Source organism: Chenopodium quinoa, unplaced genomic scaffold (genome assembly GCF_001683475.1).
Source record: "Chenopodium quinoa cultivar QQ74 unplaced genomic scaffold, ASM168347v1, whole genome shotgun sequence".
Lineage (NCBI taxonomy): Eukaryota > Viridiplantae > Streptophyta > Magnoliopsida > Caryophyllales > Amaranthaceae > Chenopodium > Chenopodium quinoa.
Genome location: NW_018744633.1, coordinates 1,595,276 through 1,617,743, shown reverse-complemented (window position 1 = coordinate 1,617,743; position 22,468 = coordinate 1,595,276). Strand labels below are relative to the sequence as shown.

At 35.4% G+C, this 22,468-nt stretch overlaps 1 pseudogene; it reads right to left on the bottom strand.

Annotated features, from left to right (window-relative positions):
• Positions 1–14,037: 14,037 nt before the first annotated feature.
• On the bottom strand, positions 14,038–22,468 carry LOC110701558 (annotated as a pseudogene).

Sequence of the window (22,468 nt, the reverse complement as noted above, 5' to 3'; positions counted from 1 at the left end):
TATTTTTCACATTTTTTCTTGAACTTCTCTTTTTTTTCATAATATCATGCTTTATTTTTTTCAAGAAAATATAACTCTCTAACTTATCAAAAATAAACACAATATTATGGTCACTATTCATAAGACCCATGGAATTAGGAAACTTAGAATTGTAAGCATCAAAAATAGCTCGGAAATCTTGATTAATTTTTCCAGGCAACTTCAGTGTCACCACTAGCTCTAGCATCCTCCGTTCCAGTGCCAGCCATGAATGTATCTCCATCTCCGATTGGCGTATCAGGGGGTGTGCCGTTCCCATGAACGGTTCCATCATCGGATCAGTGACACAAAGAATTTTCTCCAGAGGGACTCGAGTAACTATTGGTGTCGGGAGTGGTTGAGACATGGGTAAAGGATATAGTGTTTGTTTGATCAGTATCTGGCTTGGTAATTGCTTGATGAGAGTTCAAGGAAGTGGCTTCTAAATTTTCTTCGGGACGTGCTTGGAAAGTAATTGGTGAGTTTTCCTTGCTAGCTGGTAGGATTGGGGTGGGAATCTTCTGTAGGCTTAAAGAAGGAATGTTCGTGGAGTTAGTTAGTATAGCTTTTGATTTATTTTTATCTTTTTTCTAATTTGTTGCCGTTGCTTTGATCCTCTTAGAAATTAACCATGAATTATGGGATTTATTTGAGATTTTTCCAATTTCATGGATTTCATTCCTCGGACAGTGTTCACCTTGATGCCCAATCTTACCACAGTAGAAGCAAATCATACGCAAGCCTTCATATTAAATTTTCCAAATACGTCCCTTCAGCCAAAATTTAGACAACAGAGGTTTAGAAAGGTCTAATTCAACACTGAGTCTAGTAAATTGCCCCCTATGAGCCTGTTCAGTATTATTATCAATGCGCACTACTTTGCCTATCTTTCTTCCAATATTGTGTAGAAACTCTTTGTCAAAATATTCAACAGATAAATATGGTATGCAAACCCATGCTGTGAGAAATCGCATTGGAGAGTCGTTAGGGATGAAATTTGGCTTCCACTTCCTAATAGTGAGATAATTATCATCAAGCATCCAAGGACCTTGAGTTAGCACATGATAATAATAACTAAGATTAGAGAATCTTACAATGAAATATTCATGGCCAATGTCTATGAGAATTAGTCCTCCTTTTAGTTCGAATTCCCACTTCTTTTTCAGTCTCTTCATAAATGCCATATAGCCAATTTTGCTATTGAACATCTTGATAATGGGAGTATGTTTCCAAGGTTGAAGAATTTTGCGCTTCTCTTCCTTAGATAGCAGGATGACAGGGCATTTGGGATCATCCAAGACCCCCTGTGGTGGTTTTTCATCATCAGAGATATCTTCCTCATCCTCTAGATTGACGAGCGGCACACCATAATTCACCATATTTTGCTCCTTAGCCATAATATCTCTAAAAGACAGGCAGTCTGAGCAAGCTGCTGCACCTTAGGGATATTGGTAACATTCTGTTTATCAGTATCCTCATTGGAGAAGATTAAGTGGTTAATTTTCCGTTTGGATTTTTCAGAAGAACGAAGAAGCAGATTTTGTTCCTAATAAGAGGGTTCTTGGTTGAGAGAGTTTTTTTATTTAATTAAAAATAAAGATTAAATTTTAGTAAAGGCTACTCAATAGATGTGTATCAAAGGTGGGATTATTTCTGAAGGTGGGATTGTTTTGAGCAGTAGCGGCAAAGGTGGGATTATTATTTTCTATTTTTTCAAATAAAAACCCTACTACTCATTAACTTTACAAACATTTGATTTCTATGTTAGAAAAATAAAATGTACAAATTATAAAATATACCTGGTCTACAATAAATTATTGTAGACCAACTGCCCTTGTCATGTACTCACGTGAGTTTCCTTTAGGTCTATTATTTTCTCTCTCTTCAAAGTTCCATTCTCTATTTTCACATCTGCAACACTCTCTCAACACTTTTGCTCTCTAATCTTCTTCTTCAATGGTGAAAATTAAAATGAGGCGGTGTTTCACAAAATCGTTGTAAATCCTCTTACTTCAACTTGATTTTGAACTTTCTAAGCTTATTGCGATTTTGTTCTTTTATTTTGGCCCAAATTTTGTTCTTCTTGAATTGAAGCTCTTTAGTTTAGTATTAACTATTGAAGCTTAAAGGTTTTGATGATGATGAAATGAAACAAAGAAAACTTCAAACTAATAAGAGTTCTCTAAGTGTTGTGACTAGAACAGGTGAAATTGACCCTGGAAGTGGTAGAGTAGCCTAGCCTTGAAGACTCATAAGAGAACTCAAGGAAAATTAAGGAAGATAGAAGAAGATTTCCTTCACAGGAACTAACAAAGTTCCCTTACAGGAACCTGAAGACAGCAAGTTAAGGAGTTGACTTGGTCTGCATCGAAGACGGCAAGTTTTGAAAGAACTTGGCCTGCGAAGTTCCAGTTTGGAACTGAAATGAAATTGACAGCAGGAACTTAGTCCTGGACTGCATGAATCCCAAGTATCCTACGCAAACAAAGTATTGGTGCTTCAGTTTTGTTAAGTTTTTATCTTTGAGAATTGTTGTAAATATGTTTAGTAGCTTTACGCATGAGATTTATTAGAAAAGTGACAAAAGCTTGGCAAGCTTCTTCAAATTGGAAAATTTTAAAAGATAAGTCTTTAGGAAAAGATTTTATAACAAGATTTATTTTCTTAAAAACCGATTATCAAAAAGATATTATTCTTTGAGATAATTTATCTTTGATAAGTTTTCTAAAAAGATTTACTTAAAACCGTGTTTAGGATTTTGAAAAATTAACATGTTTATCTTTTGAAAACCCTACTTTCTATATAAGCAAGTCTTGTATAAATTGTAGAGATCCGAATTCACTATTTTCAGTGAGTTTATGTGTGAAGAAATCGAAGTGTGCTTAATTGTGTAAGTTTGTCAAGTCTATAACTTTGTCATATTAGTTTCGGGTATCATGCATAGCTTGCCTTTCATATATTTGAGTCAATATTTTGTCATTGGTTGGGTTCTTGGGTGAGTTTGTGTATTCATCTTTGCATACAATAGTGTAGGCTTCTAGGTTGAAGCTGAGTGAGTAGTACTCAGGGGAAGTACGAGTGAATCTAAGTCAGGGACTTATATTAGGTAGGATAGGGTCCTACTATGTAGCAAGTTCAATTTGGAACTTGTGAGAATATGTCTGATTATAATAGGTTTGTAACTTGTGAGTTTGTTCTATTATGTGAATTGGTTTGGTTTGGAAATCCCTTAGAAGGGTCGAGGTTTTACTTCCATTTGGGCCCTGTAAGGTTTCCTTGTAAAATATTGTGTGCTTTGCAAGTTTCTTTACATTCTATTTTACATTCTGTAAAAGTAGTCAATAGGAACTCACCTACAATTCACCCCCCTCTTGTAGTGCTCATCTCAACTAACATTAACGATCTAGGTTTTCAATTTTCGAGTTGACTTTTAAAGCTTATTAATCAACATTTTTTCTTGAATTGAAGCTTTCTTAAGAGGTTTTTTTTTTAATTTTTATTTTTTTTTATGCTTCGATCTTGTTTAGTTTTAAGGATCTAAGGTTCAATTTGTTCAATTCATGTTTTCGCTATGATTTCGTATCATTATTTTTGCTCTAGTATTTTTTTGTTTAGTGTACTATAGATCTTCGATATCAATCTGAATATTATGCTCAATTTTTGCAGTGGACGAGGTGGAGGTAATGAGTTATGATGCTGTTTGGTTGAATGGTGTTGTTTAAGGGGGTTATGGTGTATGATAAGATTGGGTAAGCTGACTTGTTTGTTGGTGCTACTCTGTTGCTTATTATGACTTTGATGAAAAGTCACAAAAGTTGTAAATGAACATGTACTTCTTGTATAATGTGTTATTGTGTTGTATCTATACAATGAAGCATAAGAAATTAAGATGTATTTTGGATTAGGTCAATAGCTACAAATTGGTTTTAAGCTATTTAGATATGGTAAGTGACACGGTGTTAGCTATTGAGGTAATCATGTTATATCTCGTTGGAAAATAGTGAAAATTGTTTTTTAATGGTAAAGTCTATTAGCTCAATTGATGTAGGTTCAAATCTTACATAGGCTAGGTAAAGATAAAAACAATGATATGTTGTAAAATTACGATAACTATACAGGACTATATTTAATTAAGGGTCACTATATGCATGTCTAAATATGGGTTTTACTATATTTAAATAAAGGTCATTATGTAAAGCTATGACTATATCTAAATAAAACTCATGGACTCACTGTATACATGTATAAATATGGGTTGATAATATTTTAAATAAGGGTCACTATATATTTAAATAAGGGTCACTATGTTTAAATAAATGTCACTATATATAACCATGACTATATTTAAATAAGGGTCACTATACATACATAACAGGTCACTATATTGTAGTATTTAAATAGTGTCACAATATAATTGAGAACAATGGCAACACTCATCAATCACGTTTGTTATAAAAAGTGGGATATTATGTTGTTGAATAATAAAGTGGAGTACACCTCCAAAAAATAAAAATGAAGAACGTTACATATAAAATAAAGAACATTACATACAATAAAAGAACATAACTTAAAAATAAAATAACATTACTTTTACGTATTAAAGAACATTATCTTTTTGAAAAAATGTTACATATAAAATAATGAAAAGATGCTACTACCCAAACCCATGAAAGAAGATGATGAACAGCAATGGTAGTGCCAAAAATTCAAACATTCTTCATTATCACAAAACACAAAATATACGTAAAAATAACAACAAATATTATCACAAAACACAAAATATAAGTAAAAATAAACAAGCAAAGAGAGAGTTCACTATTGAAGCACAACCTAGGGTTTCATATTCGTGAAATAGAACAAAGAAAGAGAAGTATACCTCAAATGAATAAAAAAAATAATAATAATAATAATAAAAAAAAAAAAAAAAAAAAAAAAAAAAAAAAAAAAAACCTTATAAAGTGAATTTATAGTGGAAATCAAGCAAGTTTAACACTCAATTGCAAGTTTTTTAGCCAATATAAATTAAAAAAAAAATACCCAAAATTCTCAAATCATGAAAAATCCGAAAATTTGATCATGAAATTTAGATTTTGGAATGTAAAATCCAGTATAAATGCATTTGTGAGTGATGAATTAACTCAATTAGGCACTTAAAAACTATAAAAATCAAGAAATAAAATAGAAGAATTTTTTATTTTTTATTTTTAAACTGGAAGTAATAATATTAGCAAATAATAGTCATATGACATCTACAATAATAAAAATCTGTAAACCACATATTTAGAGAAAATATCATAACTTTAACAACCAAAATCATAACTAATTTGCATATTTGGCATGGCTTCAAGCTTGACGCGAGCAATGATTTTTGATGTTTTTGCATCTTTCCAAGTTAAAACCTCCGCAATCCGCACTGGTGTTTTGATCGACCAATTGATGACAAATCTCATACCCATAGAAATTCAAATCACCTTCCCAATTATTATAAAAACCCTAAAAATAAAATTATCATCCATAGATGAATCAAAATCCCAGAATATTGAAAAAAAAAAAAAAAAAAAAAAACCCAAAAAATTGGGACAGACTCTCACAGATGGAGAGAACAAAACAAAACAAACAAAACAAAACGTAAAGCAAAACAAAAAACTAAATTAAATTAAAGAAAAAGGGTCGAAAATAGTCTAATTTTCAATTTCCAAAAAACTAAATTAAATTAAAGAAATTAGACTATTTCCGTCCTAAACGGCCAAGAAAACTAAAAACCCTAGAAGAGAAAGGAGAGAGAAGAGAGAAAAAGGAAAAAGGGGGCGACGCCAAATTCTTGTTTTTGTTGAAGTTAGAGGAAGAGAATAGAGAGTATCGAAGAGAGAAAATGAATGGGTAAAATAAACATTACATATAAAATGAACATTACATATAAATAAAAGAAGGAACATTAACTTTGTTCCAATGTTCTTTTATTTATATGTAATGTACTTCCGAGTGTACCATATTTCATGATATCCCCCTCTACCATACTATTTTCAATTATTTTGAACAAATGTGGCAAAATTAGAATTATTTTGGGTAATTTTTCCAACTTAACCAGGATCTGCGAGTTTTTTCTTAGAAAGCCGAAATTAATATTGTTAAGGTCAGCTAATAGTTCAAGTGGGGCTTGATCAGTTTAACAAGTTTAAAAAAAAAAAAAAAACAATTAGTGACAGACAAAAACACAAAGGGAGGAACCAGAATGATTGGGATTTGCTCAAGTGCTCAGAAGACTAAAATGTGACTGAGATTGGGAGAGGAGATGCAGTAAGCAGTTTTTAATGATTAGATGGTGTGCCTCAGTCGTATGCAACCAAAAATATCACAACTAAGCTAACTGCAAATAAACGTAGTTAGGGAAGTCGAGTTCGAATCCACAGGGAAAAAGGGACTAATAACTGGAAACCTAAGTGGAAATACTCTAGGACGGTAGTAACCTAAGTAACGAGGGGGGTTTTCACGAGCAATGATGATAAATGAACTAAGTAAGAACAACGAACGTAATGAATAGGTAATCAATGAGAAGAACGGTCTTGGTTATGCGAAATCCACTAATGAACATACAAATTGATCATAGAAGTCTCCTCAATCAAGCTCTATTGAACACCTTGTTGTAGAATTCCTAGATTCTAAATTCTCATAAATAGTTAGAAATAGCAAAGCGCTCCTTTCTAACCCTTTCCAATGCACAATTCAAGACAAGCGCTCTAAATTATCCACAAGAAGAAAATAAACGGAGAAATCAACAAGGATTGAATAAATTAACACAAGCGGTCTAATTTCTTCAATAATATTATTCCCTCTTCAAGTTATCAACCAAAAGCATGCATCAATAACCTAAAGTTGCTACTTTGGAAAGATTAATTAGATGCAAGCGAATCCAATAATTCTAACCTAGCAATTGATTAAAGCAAATCATGAAATTAATTCAAGGAACAATATATATTCAATAGATATTAAGAGAAGAAAGATCTCACAATTCGTAGCTAAAAGCTTCAATCTTTAACCAAGAATCCGGAAGATTAAGCTTCCATGGATTCTAATTCCAAAACAAAGAATTCTGAAAATTCCAAGAAAACCCTAGAAAGCTTTTTTTTTCAAAACTTAATTCTCCTTTTTTCACTTCAAACTTAATTAAAACTAAGCTATTTATATGTTTCTATATTTTAATAACATAACACAATAATAATAATAAAATAATATCCAAAACACGAGCCAAAACAAAGCCAAATTGCTGAAAATTAACCAAAACAGCCCGAATTTCTGCCAGAGCCGCTGCCAGCTGCTCTGGACCCGCTGGCAGCTGCTCTGGCAGCCCCTCACTCTGGTATACCCGCTGCCAGCGGCTCTGGCCAGCTGCCAGCGGCCCTGGCAGCGGTTCCTGCTGTTTTTGCCTTCTTTCCTTGCTTCTTCTTCTTGCTTTGCTTCACCTTTTCCTCAAGCTTTCTTCCTTGCTCTTCCATGCTCCATCACAACTCTCAAATCACGAGCCAAGGTCCATCCTTCTTACATAACTCTTCATTGGTTCCCGAGCTCACTCACTCACTTATACTCATAAATCCCGCCTTTTGCACATAAGTGAGATCACAGCCCAAAACTCACAAAAGCTAACAAAAGTACATATAAAGCATCAAAACACACCCTAAAATGCTTCTCTCAACCCATGATAAGAAGGCTTATCAAATTCCCCCATGCTTGAACCTTTACTCGCCCTCGAGTAAACTTAGAGAATAAAACACATCCTCCTCACTAAGGTTCAAAACAGAAGATGGTGGAATCAAACTAGCTCTATGCACTCAAACTCAACAAAACATCCTAGTACTTATCAACCAATCACAATCACACTCCCCCATACTTCACACTTTGAATCTCCCTTTTTTCTTATTTATCAATTCATCCCCAAAATCAACTTGGAACGATAAACGCATAGCCATGAGTATGAATATTCTCAACCGCCTAAAGAAATGAAATTTTTGATAAAATTGGGCAAACAAAAACTCAACTTAACCAAAAATCTCATAAAAACACTTCCACATTCAAGAGTGAAAACAAACAACTCATGCTCTCAAATTCCTAAGATGATCAACAAATTCCCCCAAAATCTCAACTATCTCCCAAAATCACCAAGATGAAACCTACCCCGACACCTCCTTATATCTCCTCCCCTTATGACACCGACTCCGGCAAATAGATGCGAAATTTCCTTGAAAAATCAAATTCATGAACATTTCTCTCTTTTTTCTCTCATTTTGCCTAGGAGCCCTTTCGGGTTTTCATCCTAGCCTCTCTTCTTTTTTTCAAATCTCACTATATCACCCGCTCATTAGCCTCTTTTTTGCTTAGGTCGCCCTTTCGGGTTTTCAACCTAACCGGGCCCCCATTTTTGCCTAAGCCGCCTTTACAGGTTTTCAACTTAGCGGGTTTCTTTTTCTTTTTTTTTTTCTTTTTTCCTTTTTTTTCTTTTCATTTTTCATTTTTTTTCATTTTGCATTTTTTTTTTTCATTGAAACACAATTGAAATAGCTATACAAAACCATCAAATTAAGATAACTATACAATTTGTAATGATATGCAAGAATTGCTTCCCCCCCTACTTGAATGAAACATTGTCCTCAATGCAAGAACAACAACAATTAAAACAAAAGTATGGGAAAGGAAGAAGGATGCAAAACCTCAAGGAGAAGGACCTCCGGAGCCGGAAGATTAGGCATTATCAAGGATTTCAAAAATTTCGAGAAGAAAAAATGAACTATGGGGACCCCAAGTGTTGCCCATGGGAAGATCATTCCAACCAAAAGCATTTTTAATTACCGCATAAGGCATGATATAGTTCTTATTGTTAAAATTGAAAGAAATTCTTGACATCCCTTAGTCAAAGTGGAAAGGAATTCATGTATACCTCACATAAGTAGGTGCGCTCGTGCTCCATCACCTCCTCCAAACCAACCTCTTGCAATGCCTCCAAATCGAAGAACTTTGTGCATTGCACTATACTCTTGGGTTGTTGGAGTTCAAATAGCTTGCTCCTTTGTAGTGAGCCTAATTCCCATGAAGTCACTTGCTTGGGGAAAAGAGGGTGATTCACCCTCTTTTGAAGTATCACCTTGTTGTCTCTTCCCATTGCTTAAGAATGAATTGCACAACTCACACTTTATTCTTCAAAGCACAATGAACACACCACCAAACCTCCAAACACCAAGGTTCTCACAATTCCTCAAATGCCAAGTGTGAAATTGAGAAATTGAAACAATTTTAGGTTGAATTGTCTTTGAAAGTGAGGGAAAGGGATTGTGTGTAGGAAAGATTGGGTTAGGGTTTGGGAGTATGAGTGTGGGATTGCTAAGGGAAAGAGAAGAAGGATGAATTGGATTTTAGAAATCAAGAAATGGGTCAAAAAGGGTGAAAAATTCAGGAAAGGCTGGAAAGGCCGCTGGTAGCGGCTTGGGACCCGCTGCCAGCGGCTAAAGCAGAGCTTTTGGATCTTCTTTGCTGGAAGACCCGCTGGCAGCGGCTATACTGCGTAAATTTTTTTTTTTTTTTTTTTTTTTTTTTTTTTTTAGAAAAAATAAACGTGGAGGGGGGGTACCCGCTGGCAGCGGCTTTTGAGCAGCTACCAGCGGCTGGGACAGCAAAAGGGGAGGTTGGGCTGCTGGAAGACCCGCTGGTAGCGGCTGCAGAGCAGCTGCCAGCGACTACTGCAGGGATAGCCCCCCTTTGGCCTGTTTTGCTCTGTTTTTGCTGCTCTTCGCGCATAACAAATACTCCCAAGGCATCCACCTACACAAACACAATAAAAATACTCTTCACATCACAAGAAAAATAAAAAACTAAACTACAAGAAGAAATGGGGAAGATTTTCGATCGGGTTGCCTCCCGATTAGCGCCTTTGTTTTACGTCGTTGGCTCGACGCGGCTCATCCCACTTCGCTACTCCATTGATGGCTCGTAGAGATCGATGCACTCCACGTTCTCGGTTTTGAAACCCTCGAAGTAGGGTTTGAGCCTTTTTCCATTCACTTTGAACATGTTGTTGGTCTCTAAACTCCGAATTTCTACCGCTCCATGCGGATAGACCTTGTCAACTTGAATTGGACCCTTCCAACGGGAGCTCATCTTGTCATGCCACACCTTATTCTTTGCTTTGTGGTATACCTGGGATAATTTCTTGCCCGGAAATGATGACGGGGTGGGTGTTGCCCCTAGTGGTATAGGTGGAAGCTTGGACTGTTCATTCAATTCCGCCACCTTCACCTGCACATTAGTAGGTATAGAAGAATCCAAGCAATCACCAGACACAACATTAGTAATAGGTGTGAGGAGCTCATCCCCATGATCAATGTTAGAAACATCATGCAATATTGGATCAACAACATTTATAGAATATAAAGAATGAGTATCAACAGGATACTTTATGGTATCATAAATGTTATACACAATTGCTTTCCCATCAACCTCCATAGTCAAAGAACCGGTAGACACATCGATTTTTGTCTTAGCAGTCTTTAAGAAAGGTCTTCCTAACAGGATAGGGGCTGCTTGTTTGTCATGTTCCATGTCAAGGACGTAAAAGTCAGCAGGAAAGATCAATCCATCAACCTTAACAAGTACATCTTCTACTACCCCCTTAGGATATACATTGGACCTATCAGCTAACTGAATTACTACCCCAGTTTCATGCAAAGGCCCAAGTTCTAAAGATTTAAACAGGGAGTAGGGAATGACATTGATTGATGCACCTAGGTCCAACATGGCTCGGTGTAATGTGGTGTCTCCTATTGTAACAGGAATAGTAAACATACCAGGATCACCACATTTTTCTGGGAGTTTCTTTTGGAAAACTGCAGAAACATGAGCACTCACCTTCACTTTTTCTTTTCCTCCCAACCTGTGCTTTCTCTTGATCGTACACAGTTCCTTCATAAACTTAGCAAAACGAGGAACACTTTTAATCACATTCAAGAGGGGCATATTTACCTCACATTTGCTGAAAGTCTCATAAATATCCTTGTCTTTCTCATACCTTCGAGTATCTTGCAAGGCTTCTGGGAAAGGTGGCACAGGCTCATAAGAGGTAAAGGTTGGAGGATTCGCCTTAGTTTCTTGTTCTACTTCCTCCTCCTCAACTCCAATCAAGTCTTTAGCCTTCTTAGGTGCAACTACAGTTTCTTGCAACTTTTTGCCACTTCTCAATGTTATTGCATTAACTTGTTGCTTAGGGTTCAGCTCCGTTTGGGATGGAAGCTTTCCAGAGTCCTTAGCTTCAAGTCGGCTTACTGCACTTGAGATTTGACTGACTTGATTCTCCAGGTTTTGAATACTTGATCTGGTTTCTTGTTGAAACTGCATCATATTCTGCTGCATGGTAGAAACATTAGAATTTAGTGATCTAATCATTTCTTCAGTTGACATATTACCTGAATTAGAGCTTTGGCCTTGAGGTGTTAGGAACGGTGCCCTATATTGCTGAAACTGTTGTTGACCTTGAGCATGCTGATGTTGTTGGTTTCCTTGGGAATTCCCATATCTCAAATTTGGATGATCTCTCCATCCTGGGTTGTAGGTATTTGAAAAGGGATCATATCTTCTTTGCGGACCTTGCCCTTGAAAACCTAAGGCGTTGGCCTGCTCATTCTGCTCCTCTTGTAATTGAGGACATGTATCAGTGGGATGTCCCATGGAGGTGCATAAACCACAAGCATTCAGTTGCTGCGGATTCCTTGAGTTCACCATGAACTCACGCATCATAGAAGTCAAATCAGCTACTTGACTCTCTAACTCAGTTGTATTCGAATTTGCTAAATTCACCCGGCGCGTGGGAGTTCTCTGACTGAATTGCCTAGAATTTTCTGCTAGCTCTGCAATCAACCTAGTTGCATCTCCTGGAGTCTTATTCACTAGCCCTCCACCACTTGCTGCATTCACCATCCTCAAGTCATCATCAGTTAGACCTCCATAGAAGTATAGGATGAGGTCTTGATCGGAATACCCATGGTAAGGACAGCTAGCACACAATCTCTTAAATCTCTCCCAATACTCATACAAGGATTCATCTTCCTTCTGATCCACATTGCTGATAGCTTTCTTAAGGCTTGCAGAAATAGTGGCTGGGTAGTACTTCTCAAGGAAACACTTCTTTAAATCTGCCCAAGTTGTTATGCTACCTGGGGGAAGATAGTAAAACCAATCCTTTGCTGCATCTTTGAGAGAAAAAGGAAATGCTCTCAACTGAATTTGTTCATCAGTCATCCCAATCGGTTTCATGCTAGTGCAAACCACATGAAATTCTGCCAGATGTTTATTCGGATCTTCGCCTTTCATGCCATGGAATGCCGGCAATAGATGAATTAGACCGGATTTGATCTTAACATTAGTACCTTCCTCCAACTGCTGGTATGCAATGCACAACGGTTGTTGGTTCAAGTTAGGGGCTGTAAGTTCTCTTAGAGTTCGATTGTCAGCCATCTCCTCTTCTTCTTGAATATTGAAGGAGTACGTTGATTCACTAGGGGTTGTTTTTGCCTCTTTTCGCAACCTGGAAATATTCCTTTCAATTTCTGGATCAAACTGCAAAACTTCTTTGTTAGCAGAACGGGTACTTATCATACCCTAGCGAACAAACAAAGAAAGATAGCTAAGAACAGTCCTAAAATAAATTCTACTAAGATAAACAATTAAAAAGTAACGCCTTAATTCCCCGGCAACGGCGCCAAAATTTGGTGTGCCTCAGTCGTATGCAACCAAAAATATCACAACTAAGCTAACTGCAAATAAACGTAGTTAGGGAAGTCGAGTTCGAATCCACAGGGAAAAAGGGACTAATAACTGGAAACCTAAGTGGAAATACTCTAGGACGGTAGTAACCTAAGTAACGAGGGGGGTTTTCACGAGCAATGATGATAAATGAACTAAGTAAGAACAACGAACGTAATGAATAGGTAATCAATGAGAAGAACGGTCTTGGTTATGCGAAATCCACTAATGAACATACAAATTGATCATAGAAGTCTCCTCAATCAAGCTCTATTGAACACCTTGTTGTAGAATTCCTAGATTCTAAATTCTCATAAATAGTTAGAAATAGCAAAGCGCTCCTTTCTAACCCTTTCCAATGCACAATTCAAGACAAGCGCTCTAAATTATCCACAAGAAGAAAATAAACGGAGAAATCAACAAGGATTGAATAAATTAACACAAGCGGTCTAATTTCTTCAATAATATTATTCCCTCTTCAAGTTATCAACCAAAAGCATGCATCAATAACCTAAAGTTGCTACTTTGGAAAGATTAATTAGATGCAAGCGAATCCAATAATTCTAACCTAGCAATTGATTAAAGCAAATCATGAAATTAATTCAAGGAACAATATATATTCAATAGATATTAAGAGAAGAAAGATCTCACAATTCGTAGCTAAAAGCTTCAATCTTTAACCAAGAATCCGGAAGATTAAGCTTCCATGGATTCTAATTCCAAAACAAAGAATTCTGAAAATTCCAAGAAAACCCTAGAAAGCTTTTTTTTTCAAAACTTAATTCTCCTTTTTTCACTTCAAACTTAATTAAAACTAAGCTATTTATATGTTTCTATATTTTAATAACATAACACAATAATAATAATAAAATAATATCCAAAACACGAGCCAAAACAAAGCCAAATTGCTGAAAATTAACCAAAACAGCCCGAATTTCTGCCAGAGCCGCTGCCAGCTGCTCTGGACCCGCTGGCAGCTGCTCTGGCAGCCCCTCACTCTGGTATACCCGCTGCCAGCGGCTCTGGCCAGCTGCCAGCGGCCCTGGCAGCGGTTCCTGCTGTTTTTGCCTTCTTTCCTTGCTTCTTCTTCTTGCTTTGCTTCACCTTTTCCTCAAGCTTTCTTCCTTGCTCTTCCATGCTCCATCACAACTCTCAAATCACGAGCCAAGGTCCATCCTTCTTACATAACTCTTCATTGGTTCCCGAGCTCACTCACTCACTTATACTCATAAATCCCGCCTTTTGCACATAAGTGAGATCACAGCCCAAAACTCACAAAAGCTAACAAAAGTACATATAAAGCATCAAAACACACCCTAAAATGCTTCTCTCAACCCATGATAAGAAGGCTTATCATTAGACTATAAAACGATTTTGTAAACAAAGTAAACAAAAATGAAGATGAATGTTGTGATCTTCCTACGCAGTTACCAATCCGATTCAGAGTCAGAGTCAGAGTCAGATTCAGAGTAATATTCATCTTCATCGTAATCTTCTTCGTCATCATCGTCAAAATCTGAGTCATCATACATGATATTCCTTTCATTCCAAAGTGGACATGAACATGTAGCCTTCTTATTCTTCCACTCCGCTCCACATGTATAGCAAAATTCAAACCCACATCTGCATACAATATGAACATGTTATAATTTTTTTTAACAACTTAAAGGTGTTCATTGTAGGGAAACTAAAATTGAGAATGAGAAATTTATATCACAAAACCAGATTATGTCAAGGTTATGGGTTACAGAGAAGAATAACACTCAAAACACTTTAAAACCTTTGGTGTTTTATAGCAAAAAGGAAGAGGATGGCAAAGGGAGGGCATTAGTCAGAGATGTATCAATGATTTTGTTATCAGACTGAATTACTAATTCGTTCCAATTACCACTTTCAAATCCCCAAACTCCCATTTCCATTCACACACCGCTCTTTCTAAAGCAAAATATGTAACAAAATTCAGTTTCTACTTCATTAGATCGGCAAAATGGTCTAAAGAACTAGAGAGCAGGAGCCTGGGGTTTGAAATCTGAGTAGAATATGATGGTTTCTCAAGGTGTTCAGCCCAACAGCCACAAGTGTTCTAAAAGAAAGGGTAATAGAGAGGATAACCAAATAATAATGAATGTGATAGTATCAATGTAAAGTTGTAAACATTCCAGCATGAAATATTACTCTATCACATTCGTCATATGGGAATCTAAGCCAAAGCTACCTAGGAAAGCTAATAGGTCTTATCATATTTTCCATCCATTGTACCAACACTACAAATTGATGGACACGACGTCAACAAGCTGCTATGAATCTTGAATTCCCACAATGATCAAGATCGCACTCACTGTGAACATCAAGGTCATGAGACTTCAACTAGGTGCATCCATAATGACTGTAAGGGTCTGTAACATTCAACAAACTATTAAATTCAGCCGTGATTTTTTTCTAAACTCTTCTATCAATAACATTTCTTCTATGAGCAGCCCTGCATTTCTTTAACACTTACTCAGCAAGCCATCTTCTACTTCTCACCCCTTGGTTATTGGAATACTGCTTTGGCTTTCTTATACTCTTTTACCTAATATACCTTAGGCAACTCTTCACTACAAGTCATCTTAGCATCTTCCATTTGCACCTCCAGTCTTCCACAACCTCAACCTAACACTCTAACAGACACATAACCCACACCAAAACACAGTGCGTACAACATAAGGTTGATACTGGCAATTCAAATTCTGAAATGATTCAGAGTCAGCTAGCAAAAATCATCTAAAAGCACCGTCCACAAACAAAAAACTAACAAAATAATAAAATAAATAAATAAATAACTGGATTTCATTCCCAGTTACTTAGCACTTATATTTTAAATATTTAAATATTCGGAGTGGATAATTAAGTATACATGTGACAAGATGTTAACAGTTCCTCAGGACTTCATTATCCATTCTCCTGACACTAGTGACTGCTCATTAGACTATTTTGACAAACTCATCCTATCATCCAGATTAAATCAACTTTGTATGCTTCCATACAGCCATGCCAAATACATTTTTAATATAAAATATAGAAATGCGAAGTAAAATTACCTGCATGTCATGTGGTAGCAACCTTGAGCGAGTTCAATCATATGTTTGCATTTCACACATTGGCGCCACAAATTTTTAGTTGCAAGTGACTTAAGCTTTGCATCTTCAGGCTGCGGATTTGGATTTGATCTCTTATACTCTAAACAGGACATATTATTATGCCATGGCACTCTACAATAGATGCAAAAGAGCCCATGACATTTTAAGCATTTTCTGACTCCGGATATTCTTCTGTTAACATTTTCTTTCCTTGCAAAGTCGTTAATCTCAGCTCTTGACATCAATACTGAGCACCTAGGGTAAGGGCAATATACCTTTTCAGCAACAGGGATCGATGCTTCTCTAACTCGTTGTTTCATAATTTCAATTAGCTTAGGTGACAAGAACTTTTCACAGCTGCTAACATTTAGCTCATACTTGCAATTTTCATGAGGGCATTTTGGTACCATCCCATTATGTAACTTTGCTTCCACATGCTGCTTCATACAAGAAAAACAATATTTATGCAGACATCTATCAATAGTGAACATTTTATCCTGAACTGTCTCTTCCAAGCAGATCACACAAGTCTCCTTCAAAATCTTGAGATGGATAGGCTCGGTAGGTTTGGAGATCTGAGAAGTGATAGCATCTCTAGCAAGCTTGAATGCAAACTTTATAACATTTCGGGAAACAAGGCAAAGACGATAGTAGGTAAATTCCTTTTGAAGAAATTCTACTTTTTCCATTAAATTAACAACCTTCCTCTGTTTTGGTTGCCATGCATGCATAGCCTGCATCCAATAAAAAAAAAATTTAAAAAATAAAAAAAAAAAAAATTATATTTCATGCATGACTATTGTTATAACAGATCCAAGCAAGATTAAATAGATCAGCAACAAGACCACAGGTTTTACATGGTTCACTAACGATGAATTAGCTACATCCACAAAAAGGCAATCGAGAGGAGAGTTATAATTACAGATTACAAAATAGTGGCTAGGTTAAACCCTAAGGGAGTTTATACACTACTCCCAAAACATAAAACGGAATAGGCCAGAAATAAGCCCGAAAACAGAAAACCATAGCCCACATAACAAATACCATAACCCCAAGCAACCCCTGTGATATTCATTCGAAGGGGGCTAACTGTACAAGGCATATTTTAACAACCAACCGTAAATTGATCACCCACCGTAGCAAAAGTAAAATCAAGGAATGTACTTCCTTTATTTCTTTTCACTATAAATAATTCTCATTTCACATTTGCCATTGCATTATTTCAATTGCTAATAGCTTTAGTTATCATTAACTAAAATATAAATTGAAGTAAATTTACAAGATCCCACATGGTTATATTTTTCCATTTAATATAAATCACCAATGACACCAAAGCTCAGAGTATGTGAATAATGCATAGGTCAAAGTGTGTGAAACTTTTTTCGGGTTGCTAGTATGACTGTATAAGAAAACTTAATACTTGTCTTATTATGAAACTTTTCGACCCCATATGTAATTTATGTCTTACAACCAAGGAGATAAGAAAAGTGATGTTTCATTGGAAATAGGGAGACATTGAATTGCCCTGTCTACTCTTTAAGAGTTTAAGGTCAACTAAAATTTCATTGGAAGTAAGAAGGCAAAGAGGCAAAAAATTAAATAGCAAATTGTGTTATATCTATTATGTTGGTGCTCTAACTAAAGAGGAATAATTAAATTTTCCATCGTTGAAAGTCCTCCCTGGTTACTTTTTGGGAGCAAGTGGTGTATTTAGCTATGTTTGAGCTCACTCATAGCTATTATGCTAAATTTTTTTATATATAACTATTTGGCCTTGTTTCTGCTGATCTCCTAGACCCTACTTTGTATCATTTCGTTTGAGCTTAAATAAAATGTGTTTTTTCTGATATAAACAGTTGAGAAAACATACACACACACACTGGCGGACCTAAAAAAAAAAAAAAACTGCAAAATGTTAAAAATGCTACAGCAATGATTATGTATATATACTTTTAATTGCTTATACATTAAGTACAATGTGCATTGCTCTGGTGGTGAGTTCAATAAAGTTAAAGTTGTTTTATGCGACAGGTCAGGAGTTCGAGACCTATAGGCTGTATTTTGTGTTTTTTTTTTCCCCCTTTTTAAAAGAAAGCTTCTCATTTCATACAAATAAGTGAATAACCATGTAGAAATAGCTTTCTAATTTACAATATACTCTCTATTCATAGTAATTCTTCCCATTTTCATGTATATATATTTTTTCCAAAGCTCATAGCTTTATATAAGTAACAATATTTATGAATATTTACATAGATATGTATATAAAAAAATCGCATGTTATAGTTTTTTTTTTCTTATATTCAATGCAATTAGCGGTATAAAACTTAAACCGATTGATAGATAATACCAATACATACTTTGTAGTGTATAATTCATGGAGCATTTAAGGGAGTACTTTTTAATTTGATAGCAGTATATTATTGACAAACAACTATATTCGGAGTATATATTATGGACTAATTAAAAAGCACTAATATTGGTAAAAATATTATGGACAAAGTGGTACATGTATATTAAAAAGGTCTAAATTGTGCATACACTTACAAAAATAGGGTAGGGTATAAGTTAAGACAACACATTGTACTGTATAAAGTTAACCCAATTCGTTCGGTTGATTGTTGTATAATGCGACAATCTAAATAGTTTATTATGACTTTATGAGTTCTAGCTATTTACGGTTTGCTAATAAGTTATTTAATGCGTAGTGCTACCCCTAATTAGAAATCCTGGATCCGCCACTGCACACACACACACACGCACACACGCGCGCGCGCGCGCACACACACAGAGTAGAACAAGGTAGTAACTTAAATGAGCTTGAGGATATAAACACATTTTAAATGTAGCCGACCGCACTTTTAAGTATCACCAATAAAATATTGCCAGTTGCATCTTAAGACTAATCACTATACTAATATAAAGAGTGCTCAATTCCTAAATACGAATAGGACACTAAAAAGATTATAGAAGGGTTCCAACTGACTGAAAACTAATCTAAAATACAGTGGAAAAATCTTCTAAATATAATTTCCTTGAAACAACTTCATTGGAACCCCAATACTACTACTCCATATTAGATAAGAAACATCCTTAAATAAAGCTTTTTGCACACCGGGAATAAACAGAATTCTTCATCCAAATCAAAGTAGTCAAAACTCAAAAGCTCAAAATATGTTTAACGTCTTCTGGTCCCAAGAAAAACTCAACTTTATTCAATTTAGGAAGCTTTCAGGTGGCCAAGAAACAATATCATACCCAAGTTCGGTGCTTTGAAATCTAAGCTTTATCACAAACCGCAGTAGCAAGTAACAGTTTGAGGTTTCCTTCACAAGTACAATACAATACCCTATAGCATGACACGGCATTAAATAATTTAAGTGGATGGGATTATGGGAATTGACAGTTTGAGGTTTCCTTCTTATAGTTTTAGCTCTGCCTTCTCTACAACTACGAAGAAAATTTGTTACTTTGAGAGTACTTGGCCCCATCCCCAAAAGTTCAAGGATGTAAGGGAATTTTGGGTGGAAAAATATTTAAGTTCAAACAGCACTAATGACTAATAAAAGTGTGGCAAACAAAATAATCTTTTAGCTATCTGGTCAAAGAAGATTTAAACACATAATATTTATAGCTAATTGATATTTGATCTGTGGCAACCGAGATAAAAGGATCATCAGCTCATCGCAAGGTGGTATATACATGGACTCCCTATTTAAATTTTGCTAAGATTTGCATATTACATATGCAATTTAGCTAGCCAAGCATTAGAAGAATGGTCCACTGCATGCAGCGTTCTGAAATATATGCTCAAGTGACACCTTTTTTTTTTTTTTTTTTTTTTTTTTGAAGAACTCAAGTGCTATCTTATAGTACTCTCATAGAAATCCAAATTAGAGTATACAAATTGATTAGATAGTTTTTTTGCTTTTTTTTTTTTGGACACAAAATTGATTAGATAGTTTATCCATATTAAAATAATTGCATCATTTTACATAATAATACTTGCTTTTATACATTACTAGTGGACAAATATGTTCAAAGTAAACAAGTGAATGGCATCAACGGTTATTATTGGCAGAGGGACTAAGACATTTTTTAACAGCAATATGCTTCCTCTACCTAAAATACTTAAGCTAGCTACGCAATCTCAACATCTCAAAAACAAGAAATTTAGCATGACATATAACTTCACAATGGTCGGGTCATCCCTATTCTCTCTCCAACTCTATCGCTCAACTCAAGTCGACATATGCCAAAAATATAGTCATTATCTACTCCTAAATCCAGAAAGTGATCATATTAGCCTCCCAATATAATTTTCTTAACTAATATTTCCTGGTGGAGGGGTGTTATAAAGGCTAAGGCTTGTCCATCAAATGAAAAGCAAAAAGGCCCTTAAGATATCCATGCCATAAAAGATCCTATCTGACTCACTCACACTATAGTCTGAATAGCCATATATAATTGCACAAAAAATACATTTCACACGATTTTAATACATATACAATCAATCAAGTCAAGGACAAGGGAGTTTCTACTCACATAACGGTAAACAGGAAGGTTGTCACAAAAGATAATGATGCGCTTCAAATCCAGTGCACGAGCAGTTTCAAGACCTTCAATTAAAGCCTTGATCTGAGTTATTCAACGACTCTTTCCATTCCCCACCAAAGGCTTGCTCAACTCAAAAATCAAGTTTTCCCTTGGATCACAAATTGTGACTCCAATGCCAGCTAGTGTAACCTCGGTATTTTCTACTTGTTTTACCTCCACTAAACCCTTAAAATACAACCTGAGGATTCACCAAAATAAGACATTAAAATCACAACATAGTAACATACTATCTGCAGGTAAGTGTGACACCTAAGATCCAATTACGAAAACAATCAATACTAAATTGCTAACTTAAGCACAATTACATCTACAATACCATCCATAAAACTAGGAAAAATCAAATCAAATGACAATGTATTTAAGCATTCAAATTCAAATGCCGGATATCCAACTTCAAACACAACTAAAACCTTCAAAATATGTCATTCTAGCAAAACAAACCAAACCAAGAAACACGAAAAATCACTCAATAGACTTACAAAATCAACCTTATATCACCATTGCACTTTTATTAATACAATAACATTACAAATCACAACTCTAAATAAAATATTCAACCAAAATATAACATCCAAAAAACATAAACTGGTCAATTAAAACAATAAAATAGCTAGCCTAACGATTTGTTCTCTTCACCTGATATTTACTCATTCGCCATTGTATTTGTTCTACATAGTTACAAATATTTAACTATTATAACTTATTTTTATTGAATAAAAACTCGAATACTGATTCATTAATACTAATTCAATGTATTTGTTTAACGGAGTTACCAACATTTATCGATTGACTTATTTTTACTGAATAAAACTCTAAAACTTATCAAAATTCAATGTATTTGTTCATCGGAGTTACCAACATTTATCGATTAAAACCTATTTGAACTGAATAAAACTCGAAAACTTATTAAAAACACAACTTTAAATAAAACTACCTGAAAATCGGAGAGGCGACTGAAGAAGCCGAGGAACCTTCATCAAAAGGCCTTTCGAATTCATCACCAAATTCATCCCAATCACCTTCAGGCAAACGAGTAATCTCAAGAGCAAGTTTTTGGTCGTGAATACAACGATTAAGATGATCTCGTAATTTCTTCGCCTCAATTTTGCTGAATTCATGGTCTCGGCGTTCTTGTTCAAGTTTTTCGAGTTCTTCACTCTGAATATCTGCGAAATTGAGTTCGTTGCCATTGTTGTTGGAAGAAGAAGGTTCTGGAAGAGAAAGAGGAGGAGAAGAAGAAGAGGAAGAAGGGAGGAGAGAGAGAGAAGCGGTTAAGGCTTCCTCTAATTGGAGATTGAAGGCGAAATCTAAGTCGGATTCTAGGGTTTTTGCGTTGGTTAATTCTAGTCTTTGTTCTGTTATGGCTGTTATTTCATCGTCGGTGTTGAAAGCGCCGCCATTGTTGCTGCTTGATCGAGACACAAGAATTCTCTGGAATGTCAGGAGATCTTCTACAGTTTTGACTTATTTAATACGAGGATGATTATATGATTTATACGTATGTATATTTAGGAGTTAAGCATAAATACGGTCCCTCAACTATTGTATTTGTAGTATTTTGGTCCCTCATCTTTTTAATGAAGCAAATTAGTCCCTCTGCCTCTCTTACATGATTATTTCCGATGAAAAACTGATGAGTCATCATAGTTTAGGGACTACAAAAGAAAAAAAATTAGGAAAATTCTCACTGGTAATCACGAACTTTTATTTTTTCTCAATGGTAAACCCTAAAACTTTTGATTATCAATGGTAATCATGAATTAATATTACTAAACTAATGGTAACTTCAGTTAGACAATTTGTAAATTCCTTTACCATGGTTTAGCAATCGACCTACAAAAAGACATTAATACCCTTATGCATAACCACTTCTTTCTTCTTCCTTTCTCTTTCCTCCTCCCCGCTGCAACTCCCTTCCCAGCCACCACCGTCAT